Here is a 12,029-nt window from a genome sequence, read left to right on the forward strand (position 1 = left end):
CCTCATGCCCTCCTCCTTCATTGTGTTATTCTTCCTTTTTTTTTCCTCAGCTACATCCTTCTTTCCTCTCCTTCTTCCCTCTCTCCTTCCCTTGCTCCCCAGGTCAGGTTCATCCTCATCTCCTTCCTCTTTCCCTTGTTCATCAGGTTTGTCTTCCTTCTTTCCTTTCCTACACCCCCCCTTTCCTTATTCACTGTCTCCTTCTTCTTTTCCTCACTTGCTTCCTTGTGTCCTCTTCACCATCTTCATCTCTTGTTCCATCTTTCCATCCTATGTCATTTCCTCTGTCCTCACTTGCTTTTTATCGTAACGTCCTCCTTCTTTCTTCATTCCTTGCTATGTCCTTTTTTCCCTCTACTTTCCTCTCTCTTCCTTCACTCTTACTCTCTCACAATCTTTATACTTCCTTTCTTCTTGTGCATCCTTTCCCTCCTAATTATTTACAATTCTTCATTCCTTTACACCTTCTTGGATCTTCTTTCCTCTCCTCTTATTCTCTCACACCATTCCTGGCTCTTACCTTCTGTCCTCCTTTCCCTTCTTCTTCATTTTTCCTTATCCAGTCATTCTTTCTTCCCTCCCTTTTATATTCTCCTTCCCCATCCTCTTGCCATTCTTTCTCCCTTGCTTGTGCTGACCTTCTCTACGTTTGTTTTATCTGACGTCACCTGTGTCTAAAGAAATCTGTGAAGAGCTTTTTCATCATTTGTGACATTTCACAGATTAAAAGATTTTAAAAAATCTACTTATTACTCCAGAGTGATCATTATCAGCAGCTGCAGCTCAATAAAAGAGATTTGCAAAGAAGAAATGTAAATTCACAACCTCATTTCTTATTTAGACAAAATATTCATCATTTCACACGAGCCTGAAAACAAAACTTTTAATGAAAAATTCTTCAAAAGCGACCGGACCCTTTGACACTCAGGTCTCATGACAACTGACACAGAGAGGAATTCTGAGTCTGTTGTGTCTGTGAAGTGTTTGTGTGACACAACAACTGCCAAAGAAAGCAGTGAGTCAACACACAACCCCCACACAACTGTATGAGATGAGACAAAGACCTCATACAGACACAGGAAGGGACAGAAGCACAGGAAGTTCATTTTACTTTCCTATTACAGTTTTTCTCGATTGCTACTGTACTGTAAGACACATTTCTTGAAACCTTCCCTCCTTTTCTCTGTCAACACAAACCCCAATTTTCAAGCTACATTCACAAAACCTCAGACTCTTCATGTAAAACCAAACTTTCACCTCAAAACAGTTCAATCTGTGCCCAAAACTGAACTATGTTGTCAAATCGTGCCCCGAGTCAATCAAAATGACAGTAAAAACACTACTGAGCAGCCACTAAACACTACGTAGAAAAATAGAAAACACAATGCTCAGCACATGAAGCTGTAGAAATAAATGTTTATCGTTCACTGTAGCTAAATGCATGTTGCAAAACAAAAAACCTGTGCATTTACACTGTAGCACTTCTCTCCTTCCCTTTCTTTCACCCTCCTCCCTCCCTCCCCATATCCATTTCATCCCCTTTTCCTTCCTTCTTCTTTTTTCTTCCCAGTTCATCCCTCCCTCCCTCATCCTCTCTTCCTTCACCCTGTTGTCTCTCGTCTTCTCCTCTTCCTCTCCTCCTCCTCTCCCTCCATAAATGCATGTTGCAAAACAGAAATCCTGTGCATTTACTGTACACGTAGCACTTGTACAGTACAAAAACAAACAGAAATCTTGTGCATTTAGCACTTGTATGCAGTAGGCCTACGTAAAAATAAAGTACAAAAATATACAAATGAGAAGTGCACAACTCAGCCAGGGGCGTCTCTAGGATTTTGACACATCCGGGGCTTAGCCCGGAAGAGTGACACATGCAATATATGCGCGCGCAGAGCGCGCGCCAAAATTTTTAGGCATAGAGACATTCTCCATCATTGGTGAAAAAGGTGAAAACGATGCAATCCACAGATCATCAAATAATGACCCATTTTGAATTTAGTTCTATGTACTGACATTAGCTAGATACGTAACAACACATTGTGTTTCCATTTAACACATTAGCAGCTACAGTAAAAGAGGCAGGCTGTGCGGGATCCCTGTCTGCTAACTAGCTGCTATCATGCATGAAAAAGAAAATAAACAAGATGGTTCGATGTTATAGCACATTAACTTCAGCAACTTTCCCCTCTAGAAGAAGCCCAAACTTAGTTATTTCTAGGTACACAATTCTCACACCCTACAATTGCATTTACAGATGCCAATAATTACAGATTGTTTTTTTTCTTATGTAATATCAACCAGAGCAATATCAACTAGCTGCTAGCTAGCTAACGTTAGCTACTACCCTCTTGTAGTTCCAGCTGCAACACTCTTTTCGAAATTATACATTTTTACATAATTTCTATTCCCATCACCTTTTTGATTGCTGACCACCTTTGGGGGAAAACATGGAAATCTTTTTTGTGGCATCTTGATACACTTTAGCTGCTACTAGCTACCAAAAGACAGCTGCAGCTTGCTGTTGTCAAACCTGCCTGCTGTCAGGTATTTGTTGTCAAGTTAAATGCACCGCTGTTTTGGGTGAATGACGTCAAGTGCGACCTGGAGGTGTTAACCACTTGTGTGCCAAAGCCAAAGTAGTGGCTTTTTAAAAATATAATTAATTGTTACTCAAACCTGTCCAAAAACACTGTTTTATCGAAGCATCAACATAAGATAACCGTAGTTTGAGGATGTGATCTTAAAAAAAAAAAAAAAAAAAAGAATTTTTTTTTTTTTTTTTAAATTAAAGCAGATAACAGCGGCATGGCCGTTTCGGCTAATGCTGTGTTCAAGGCAGGCTTTTGAAACCGTAAGTTACAGCTTCAAGTCACAACTACGACTTGGTAGCGTTCCAGGTAACCCGTAGCTCGTGTTTTTACCGTCCTGTTGTCCGTGAAAGTTCCCTATAACGGCCACTCGTAACTTCCGACCCGTGAACTCGTACCAGATCGAACTGGTATGACTTCACAGGAAGGAAAAACACAAAGTACGAGTTTCCTTGAACGCACCATGAGTTAGCAGCCCCCGCCCTTGTCAGGCATCAATTGGTCCTCGTGCTACGTCACCACATTCACGCGCATCCCTTGGCTGCACACACAGCCCTTCATGCCGTTCTCTCCCCTCATTGGATAACACTTGTATCCCACAAGGAAAATTTTCTCCTCGGGTTACAGCAGAGCAGAGTGACGGAGAGACTCGTGTTTAGGCTGAAATACTTCATGTAAGTGATTGCTGACGGAAAATAGGACTATTTAGGACTTATATTAACAAAAACATTCCACTGATATCTGCTTTAATATTCGGGGCTAATTAAAAAACATCCGGGGCTTTAGCCCCGAATGTTTTAGCCTAGGGACGCCACTGAACTCAGCCACAGCATCATTTCTCCGTACTGGGTCAGACCACAGGACTTCATCCTGAACTGGTTTATACATGTTCACATCATTAGCCGCAAGTGTGATCAATTTTGAGTTGTTGTGTTCAACCGGTGACACCCGTGCTTTAGTTGTGTTTGACTTTTGCCACCTGTGCTCAGCATTATGCAACACAGGTGCATCACAATGAAAATGTGTTGGCAAGTTGTTTCTAAACAGGTGAAAAGTGCTGATGGTTTTGCCAAAAGAGTGACTGATTCAATCAGTGGGTTCAGACAACTGAGCACTTGGTTCAGACAATAGGGTTTAGTGTTTTAGCAATTGAGAAAAAGTAGTATATTTTGAGTAGAACCAGTTTATCAGTGTGGGGAAAAAATGGATTTCTGTGTATAACCCTGAAGTTTAGGTTTATACACAGAAATCCGTTTTTTGTTTTTTTTCAGGACCTGAAAACCAGGTTTCCCAAAATAAAACAGCTGCAGCTCCTCCACCGTACTGATCACAGTCATCGCTGTGGCTCCCGCTGAGGAAACTCTTCACATTTTACAACCACAGTCACGGTGAGGAGAGGAGAAATGAAGCAGACGGTAGAAATGTGCTTTTCTTCAGCAGACCTGGAATCAGAGCCTCGTGGTCGTATCTCTCCTTCCTGAGTGACAGCTCTGGACAACGACCAGAAGAGTTCTCCCAGAACATCATGATGTCCCAGTGAAGTCGACCTTTGACCTTTTGGATATGAAATGTCATCACTTCATCATTCTATCATGTTCCACATTTGTGATAAATTGTGTCATAACACATGGTCTCAACTTGAATCACTTTCAAATGTGAATTAGAAACAGATTCATTTCCATCAGGACTTATTTCCTCAGCATGTGTAGCTTCACACTGAGCTGTTTCTGAACCCAACTTAACCCTCTGCTCTGTACTTCATTCATATTGATAATATCTGAATTGATTAGAAATTATTTTTATGTCTTTGGTTTAGCGTCACTCCATTTCTTTCCATTGAGTCCCCACTGTGTTTTTATGCTCTGTATAAATAAAGCAGTGTATAACAGAAACGCAGCCGTCTGCTCATTAAAGTGAACGAATCATTTTACAGCAAATAATGACAGAAAGAAACTGTTGAGAAGCAACAATCAAACACACTCCACAATTTATATGAGACACAATTGGTCCCTGCAGCTTGTAAGTGGTAGGTAAGTGTAGTGATACAACAGAGTGTCTGGTCCACAGGGAGACGCAGGACTCAAGGTCGGGGACAGAAGGCTGAGGTAAGAACCTGGCATTAAAGGGATAGTTCACCCAAAATTCAAATTTCACTCATTATCTACTCACCCTCATGTCGACTAAGAGCTGTGAGAATTTTCAGAGTCCTCCGTCCCTTCTCTGAGTTACGGGGGGGTCCGCGCAGCAGTATTTGTCCATATAATGGTTGTGAATGGATACCAACTTTCTTCGTCCAAAAAGACACACCAAAAAACATCCAAATACCTCCATACTGCTCGTCTGTAATGTCCCTCTTGTATTGAAGCCCCGACATGAGAAATTGTTCCGAAAAAAATTTAATAAGTCTATATTTTAAAGCAGAAGTAAGCGATCCGGTCGTTTTGGCTAACTTCTTGTCAGCCGATGGAGTTAGCAGTCCCCGTCCTCGTCATGGATCTATTGGTCCTCGTCCCTACGTCACCACCAAACACCAAACAAGTGCCTGCATCTAAATCCCGCAGACAGCGCTTCTTGTCTCCTGGCATATTGAATAATTTCATCACCAGATACAGTACCAGGGAACAGTCTGATTGTTATTATAATTCTGACCCTTCTTTGTGTCTGTGTGACAATTTGGTCATTAATTTCAATCAGTCTGTGACGCAAATTCTGGATGATATAGCTCCATACAAAACTAAGACAATCGTTGGCAAAGCTAAAGCACCATGGAGAAATACAGAAAGAGTGAAAACACTCAAAAGAGATTGTCGTAAATCTGAACGCAAGTGGCGTAAAACAAAACTGCAGGCTGATTATACAGATTACAAGGATTTGCTCAGCAACTATAACTCTGTAATTAAACAATGCAGGCAGCACTATTTCTCACAAACTATTGCCAACAATGTTAAAAATTCTAAGTTTCTATTCAGTACAATTGATAGACTGGTCAACCCAGCCAGACCACTACCTGCTGAGCTTTATTCCTCAGGAAAGTGCAATGAATTTGCCTTATATTTTAAATCTAAGGTTACCAACATTAGGAACAATATCATTTCTACTCACACGGGTACAAGTGACTCTCATACTACTCCAGTGTGCCACAGTGCCAACTCTTTGTCCAGTTTCAACCTTGTACAGAGTTGTGATTTACAAAAAGTGGTTCAACAACTAAGTTCTGCAACCTGCACTCTTGATGTTATGCCCACCAAGTATTTTAAAGGTGTCTTTGAGTGTCTGGAATACGATGTTCTTAAGATTGTTACAGTTTTTCTCGATTGCTAAGACACATTTCTCGAAAGCTTCTCTCATTTTCTCTAAACTGTGAACACAAACCCCAATTTTCAAGCTACATTCACAAAACCTCAGACTCTTCTTGCAAAACCAAACTTTCACCTCAAAACAGTTCAATCTGTGCCCAAAACTGAACTTTGTTGCCAAATCGTGCCCCGAGTCAATCAAAATTAAAAACACTACTGAGCAGCCACTAAACACTACATAGAAAAATAGAAAACACAACGCTCAGCACATGAAGCTGTAGAAATAAATGTTTATCGTTCACTGTAGCTAAATGCATGTTGCAAAACAAAAAACCTGTGCATTTACACTGTAGCACTTTTCTCCTTCCCTTTCTTTCACCCTCCTCCTTACCTCTCCACATCCATTTCATCCCCTTTTCCCTCCTTCTTTTTTTCTGCCCAGTTCATCCCTCCCTCCCTCCCTCCCTCATCCTTTCTTTCTTCACCCTGTCACCTCTCATCTTCTCCTCTTGCAAAACAAAAAACCTGTGCATTTAGCACTTGTACATAGTAAAAAAAAAAGGAGTACAAAAAACAGAAATCTTGTGCATTTACACGTAGCACTTGTACAGTACAAAGACAAACAGAAATCTTGTGCATTTAGTACTTGTATACAGTAAGCCTACGTAAAAATAAAGTACAAAAATATAGAAATGAGAAGTGCACAACTCAGCCACAGCGTAATTTCTCTGTACTGGGTCAGGCCACAGGACTTCATCCTGAACTGGCTTACAGTATATGTGCCCTCACATCATTGGACACAAGTGTTATCAATTTTGAGTTGTTGTGTTCAACCGGTGAAACTTGTGCTTTACTTGTGTTTGACTTTTGCCACCTGTGCTCAGCATTTTGCAACACAGGTGCATCACAATGAAAATGTGTTGGTAAGATGTGTCAAAACAGGTGAAAAGTGCTGATGGTTTTGCCAAAAGAGTGACTGATTCAATCAGTGGGTTCAGGCAACTGAGAATTTGGTTCAGACAACAGGGTTTAGTGTTTTAGCAATTGAGAAAAACTGTAATACCTCTCTGCTCTCCGGAATTTTCCCTACTACACTCAAGCATGCTTTAGTCACTCTCAAATTTGCCATTCTTGGGAAAATTTTTAGAAAAGGTTGTATATCAGCAATTACATGAACATCTGTCACAACATAATTTATTTGACTTGTATCAGTCTGGCTTAAGAAACAATCATAGTACAGAAACCGCTCTTGTGCGGGTTGTTAATGACCTTAAAATTAATTATGACAATGGTAAAGTTTCTGTTTTGGTTCTACTCGATCTCAGTGCCGCTTTCGATATGGTGGACCATACCATTTTGCTTCATCGCCTTGAGCATTGCGTAGGCCTCAGGGGCACTGCTCTTAACTGGCTTTCATCCTACCTTATGAATAGATCATTCTCAGTCTCTCTTGGTGACTTTAAATCAGATCATGTTAGCTATCCATGTGGTGTTCCTCAGGGGTCCATTCTTAGCCCTCTCCTGTTCAATTTATACATGCTCCCACTTGGTTCCATAATTCGACAGCATAACATATCATATCACTCCTATGCCGATGACACAATTATATGTATCTGTTTCTGCAAACCACCTAAGTCCACTTGAGGATCTTGTCCAGTGCATTAGTGATGTCCACCGCTGGATGACAGATAACTTCCTCCAATTGAATGAGGACAAAACAGAAATTCTGTTGGTGGGCCCAAAGGCACTGAGGCACCAGGTCTTGTCGTTACTGTCTTCATCTTCTGTGAAATCCAGTGAACACGTCAGAAACCTAGGTGTGATTTTTGACGAAGACCTTAACTTCCAAAAGCACATCTCTTTTATTTCCAAAACTGCCTTTTATCATCTACGGAACATTTCTAAAGTTAGATCACTTTTATCTGTATCAGACTCGGAAAAATTAGTTCATGCATTCATTTCTAGCCGCTTAGACTACTGTAACGCTCTTTTCCCCGGATTAACAAACCAATCACTTAATAAACTTCAACTCATTCAAAATGCTGCAGCCAGAATTCTATCAAAAACACATAGGTACGATCACATCACTCCGGTTTTAAAGTCTCTCCACTGGCTCCCAGTCAAATACAGAATTGATTTTAAAATTTTACTTATTGTTTTTAAATCTCTTAACAGTGCTGCCCCTCCCTATGTTTCTGACATGCTCACCCAGTACACACCTGACAGATACCTCAGATCCTCATGTAAATCTCTTCTCAATACCACACATACATTCAAAATCAGCTCAAGGTGCTTTCAGTTTTTTTGGTCCAACACTATGGAACTCTCTGCCCATTGAACTCCGCTCATCTCCAACAACATCTTCTTTTAAGCGCAATCTTAAAACATACCTGTTCTCGCAAGCTTTTAATTAGTTTTTTGTTTGTTTGTTTGTCTTAACACATTGGCTTCTGTTTTAATATGCACTAACTTTTTGTTTGTTTTAATATGTACTCAACATGTATTGCATCTTGCTTTTATCGTGAAGCACATTGAGTTTATGCTTGCCATATGAAATGTGCTATATAAATAAATTGACATTGACATTGACATTGACATTCACGCGCATCCCTTGGCTGCACCCACAGCCCTTCATGCCGTTCTCTCTCCTCATTGGATAAAGGTTGTAGGATACAAGGAAAGTTTTCTCCTGGGCTTACAGCAGAGCAGAGTGACTGACAGACCCATGTTTCGGACCAAACACTCTATGTAAGTGATTGCCGTCGGAAGATATAACTATTTAAGACTTATATTAACACAAATATTCCGTGACACATGAGGGTGAGTAGATAATGAGTGAAATTTGAATTTTGGGTGAACTATCCCTTTAACATGTGTTTTCAGTGATCAGATTGCAATCAGAAATCTACATGAACTGGTTCAAAGTTCAGTTCACAAATTTTAAAATGGACTAGTTCAGTTCATAGTTCATACTTCAAAATTTTGAACTAAGTTCACGGTCCAAAACTGAACTAGTTCATAGTTCTTTTTTCTCAGCCCATATAGAACCACAGACAGCAATCAGTTACTAGTTACTTTCCCCAAAAAGTAACTGAGTTTCAACGTGATGAAAGTAATTAAATTAATTCATTACCAGGAAAAGTAACTATTGTGTGACTATTTTATAAAATTCTCAAATATGTCAAATGACTTGAACTTCCCTCTCTGACCCCCGTTTATCTGGTACTAACCAACTGGGTCAGTATTCCTCCGCACAGACAGGCTCCGCGACGCGCTGTATCACTCCGCCTCTTCCCGCTGATCCAAACAGCTGATAGGTGTTGCCAGATTGGGTGGTTTTTCCGCGACATATTAACGCCTGTTTACGGTGTGTTTTCGCTGGGTTTTTGCCTAGAAGGTTATATATACTATATCATACTTTGAGAGAGCGCCGAGGTGGCTGTGTGTCCACGGTGCACTCACTCACCCATAAAGGACGTGCAAAACCAGACCGCCAGGCGGTCATTGGCCTCTTGGCAAAACAGTTTGCATCGTCGCCCACGGTGCGAGAGAGCAGGGTTCGAATCCCGCCTGGGGCAGTCCGTACCGAACACAACGTAGAGGGTCAGATAACATTGGCTACAGCTGCGCAAGGTGCACGAGATTTGCTGAAAGATGTTCTTCCGTGTTTACATCACACATCCAATGGTTCACAACAACGAACAAACATCTTGCAGCAAATCTTGTGCACAAACATCAACAGAGCCACTGGGAGCTACTGCTACAACAAAGATAAAAACAGAGATCACATTCATTTTTTCCAGACAACTTTTCCATGTGGCGGCTTCAGGACACTTGGGTCAGTACAGACGAGCAGTATGGCGGTATCTGGATGTTTCATAGTGTGTGTTTTGGACAAAAGTGAACTCTATCCGCCGCCATTATGAAAATCTGTTGCCAGCCGGACCCCCCCTGGAACTCCAAAAGCGTTTTGATAACTCTGAAAGTTCTCCAAACCCTTCCTTGACATGTCGGTGAGTAGAATATTGGTCAATTGTTGATTTTGGGTGTGGTATCCCTTTAACTCTGTTACATTTTTACCTAAATTACTGTAAACGGCTTTGGAGCAATTGTGATGAACTAGTTCCAGGGAGAATGGAGGCTCTCTGCCTTCCACCTAGCGTCTCTTGGCTGAAAACCAACCTTGTGAGATCAGAGCCTCCGACCCGGTGTCCTGGCTCTCGTCTCTGCGACACCGCAACATTATCCACTGGACAAATAAAACTGCTCTCAGGTGTGGCTGTCTGTGGTTTTTGCATGAAGAGCCAGGCGTTTGGTGAATGTAGTTTTTGTTTTTTATGAGTTTTGAAGAAATTTAGCAATAGTGAAAAACTGTAATATCAATACAGAAGCAGCAGACAATGTCACAGACGCTCCTAGTGCAGCTCACACAGGAGCATCACAGCAAACACACCTGTAATCACCTGATAGATAGATAGATAGATAGATAGATAGATAGATAGATAGATAGATAGATAGATAGATAGATAGATAGATAGATAGATAGATAGATAGATAGATAGATAGATAGATAGATAGATAGATAGATAGATACTCTGCCTCACAGTGCTCAGACTTCCTGTAGTGTAAAGACCAGTGTCATTGCCTGTGGTTAATGGGGCAGGTTTAGTTGCCACATGTTATATCATAGGATTACTCAATCTGCTGCTCTTCATGTTTCCAATTATGAGTGCAACGGTTTTCAGTAATGACTACTACTAACCCTACTGCCACCACAAGAGGGCAGTAAATGATGAATGCAAAGAATATTACATCTACTTCAGTATTGTTCTAGTTAATGTATATCTCAGCTTTAACTCTGCTTTTCTTATTAAATCAATCAAAAATGAACGTTGAACCTTCATGTTAATAATATTTTCTTGATAATATTTTTTATCTTATTTTCTCTTTTTCTGCCTTTTTACTTATAAATACCTTGTGCACGTTATTTATTGTTGATCTGATGTCCATATGTTGTTGTCTTCTTTTTTCACTTTGAACCACTGCATCATTGTCCCGTATCACCGACTGAATATATTTGGGTTTTTACTAACAAAGTGGAGTACTTGAAAGCATCAGCTTTGCTCTGATAACTCTGATATAGATAGATAAATAAAATAAATGTGTAGCCTATGTGTTCACGGATCTTTTAAAAAGAGTGTGGCAGAAAAAAGTGAAGATTAAAAATGCTTCTACGCATGTGTGAAGAGCTATTAAACAAAACTGGTCCAAACTAAATAAGTGAGTTGGCTGAAGGCTCCAGGGCCAACAGATAAAAGCTGAACTCCTGCAGTCCTCAGACCTTTCTAACTGTTTGTTCATTGACTCTGACCTTTGTCTGACCTTTACCTGTCTGACACACACAGATCAATGCACATCTGCCACTCACGCCTACGTGATTCAGCTCCAGATTGCCTTGGTGCCTCTGCTGCTGCTGTTTGTTGATGAAACATTATTTTTCCACAGACATCGTCTCAGAGTGGAGGTTTGAAGTGAAGTGAAACAATAGTCGCTCTGTCCCTGTCTTCTTCCTGTTCAAACAGCTGCAGATTGTTATCTGTGCTTCAGTCTGATTGAAATGATGTGATTATCGTAATGAGTTTAAAGGGTAATTCATGTTGTGGTAAGCAGACTGCAGGAGCAGCGCAGCAGGAGGGGGGGTGTTCAATCATTTCATTTTTTAAAATAATGACTTGAATTGTTCATTGTCATTGTTAACGTGTCAGTTTTGTCTGCAGATGAAAACTTTTTAACATTTGGGAAGGAACCGTGACAGTGAATGCAACATCAAAGAAAAGTGGATGAAAAGCAAGATGGCCGACGGTATTCCTTGTGCCTTGACCTCCATGAGGTCCGTGCATCGATGAGCTGATCAATTAGAAACTAAATGTAGTTCAACGGAATGACTGAGCACAGTAGGAGCAGCTGAGGAGCAGCGGTGGTCCTCCCCCTCTGCAGATGGACAGCGCCCCCATGTGGCTGCTCAGAGACACTGCAGCCTCAGCTGCTGGACAGACTGGGACAGGTCCTCCAGTCCACAAGAACCACAGGTACGATGGAGCCAAGGTTATTAAGGTGAAGGGACCGTGTTGTTTTCACCAGTATT

The sequence above is a fragment of the Trachurus japonicus genome, chromosome 7, assembly GCF_045865225.1.
Source record: "Trachurus japonicus isolate A0001 chromosome 7, Traja_1.0".
In the NCBI taxonomy this organism is placed as follows: domain Eukaryota; kingdom Metazoa; phylum Chordata; class Actinopteri; order Carangiformes; family Carangidae; genus Trachurus; species Trachurus japonicus.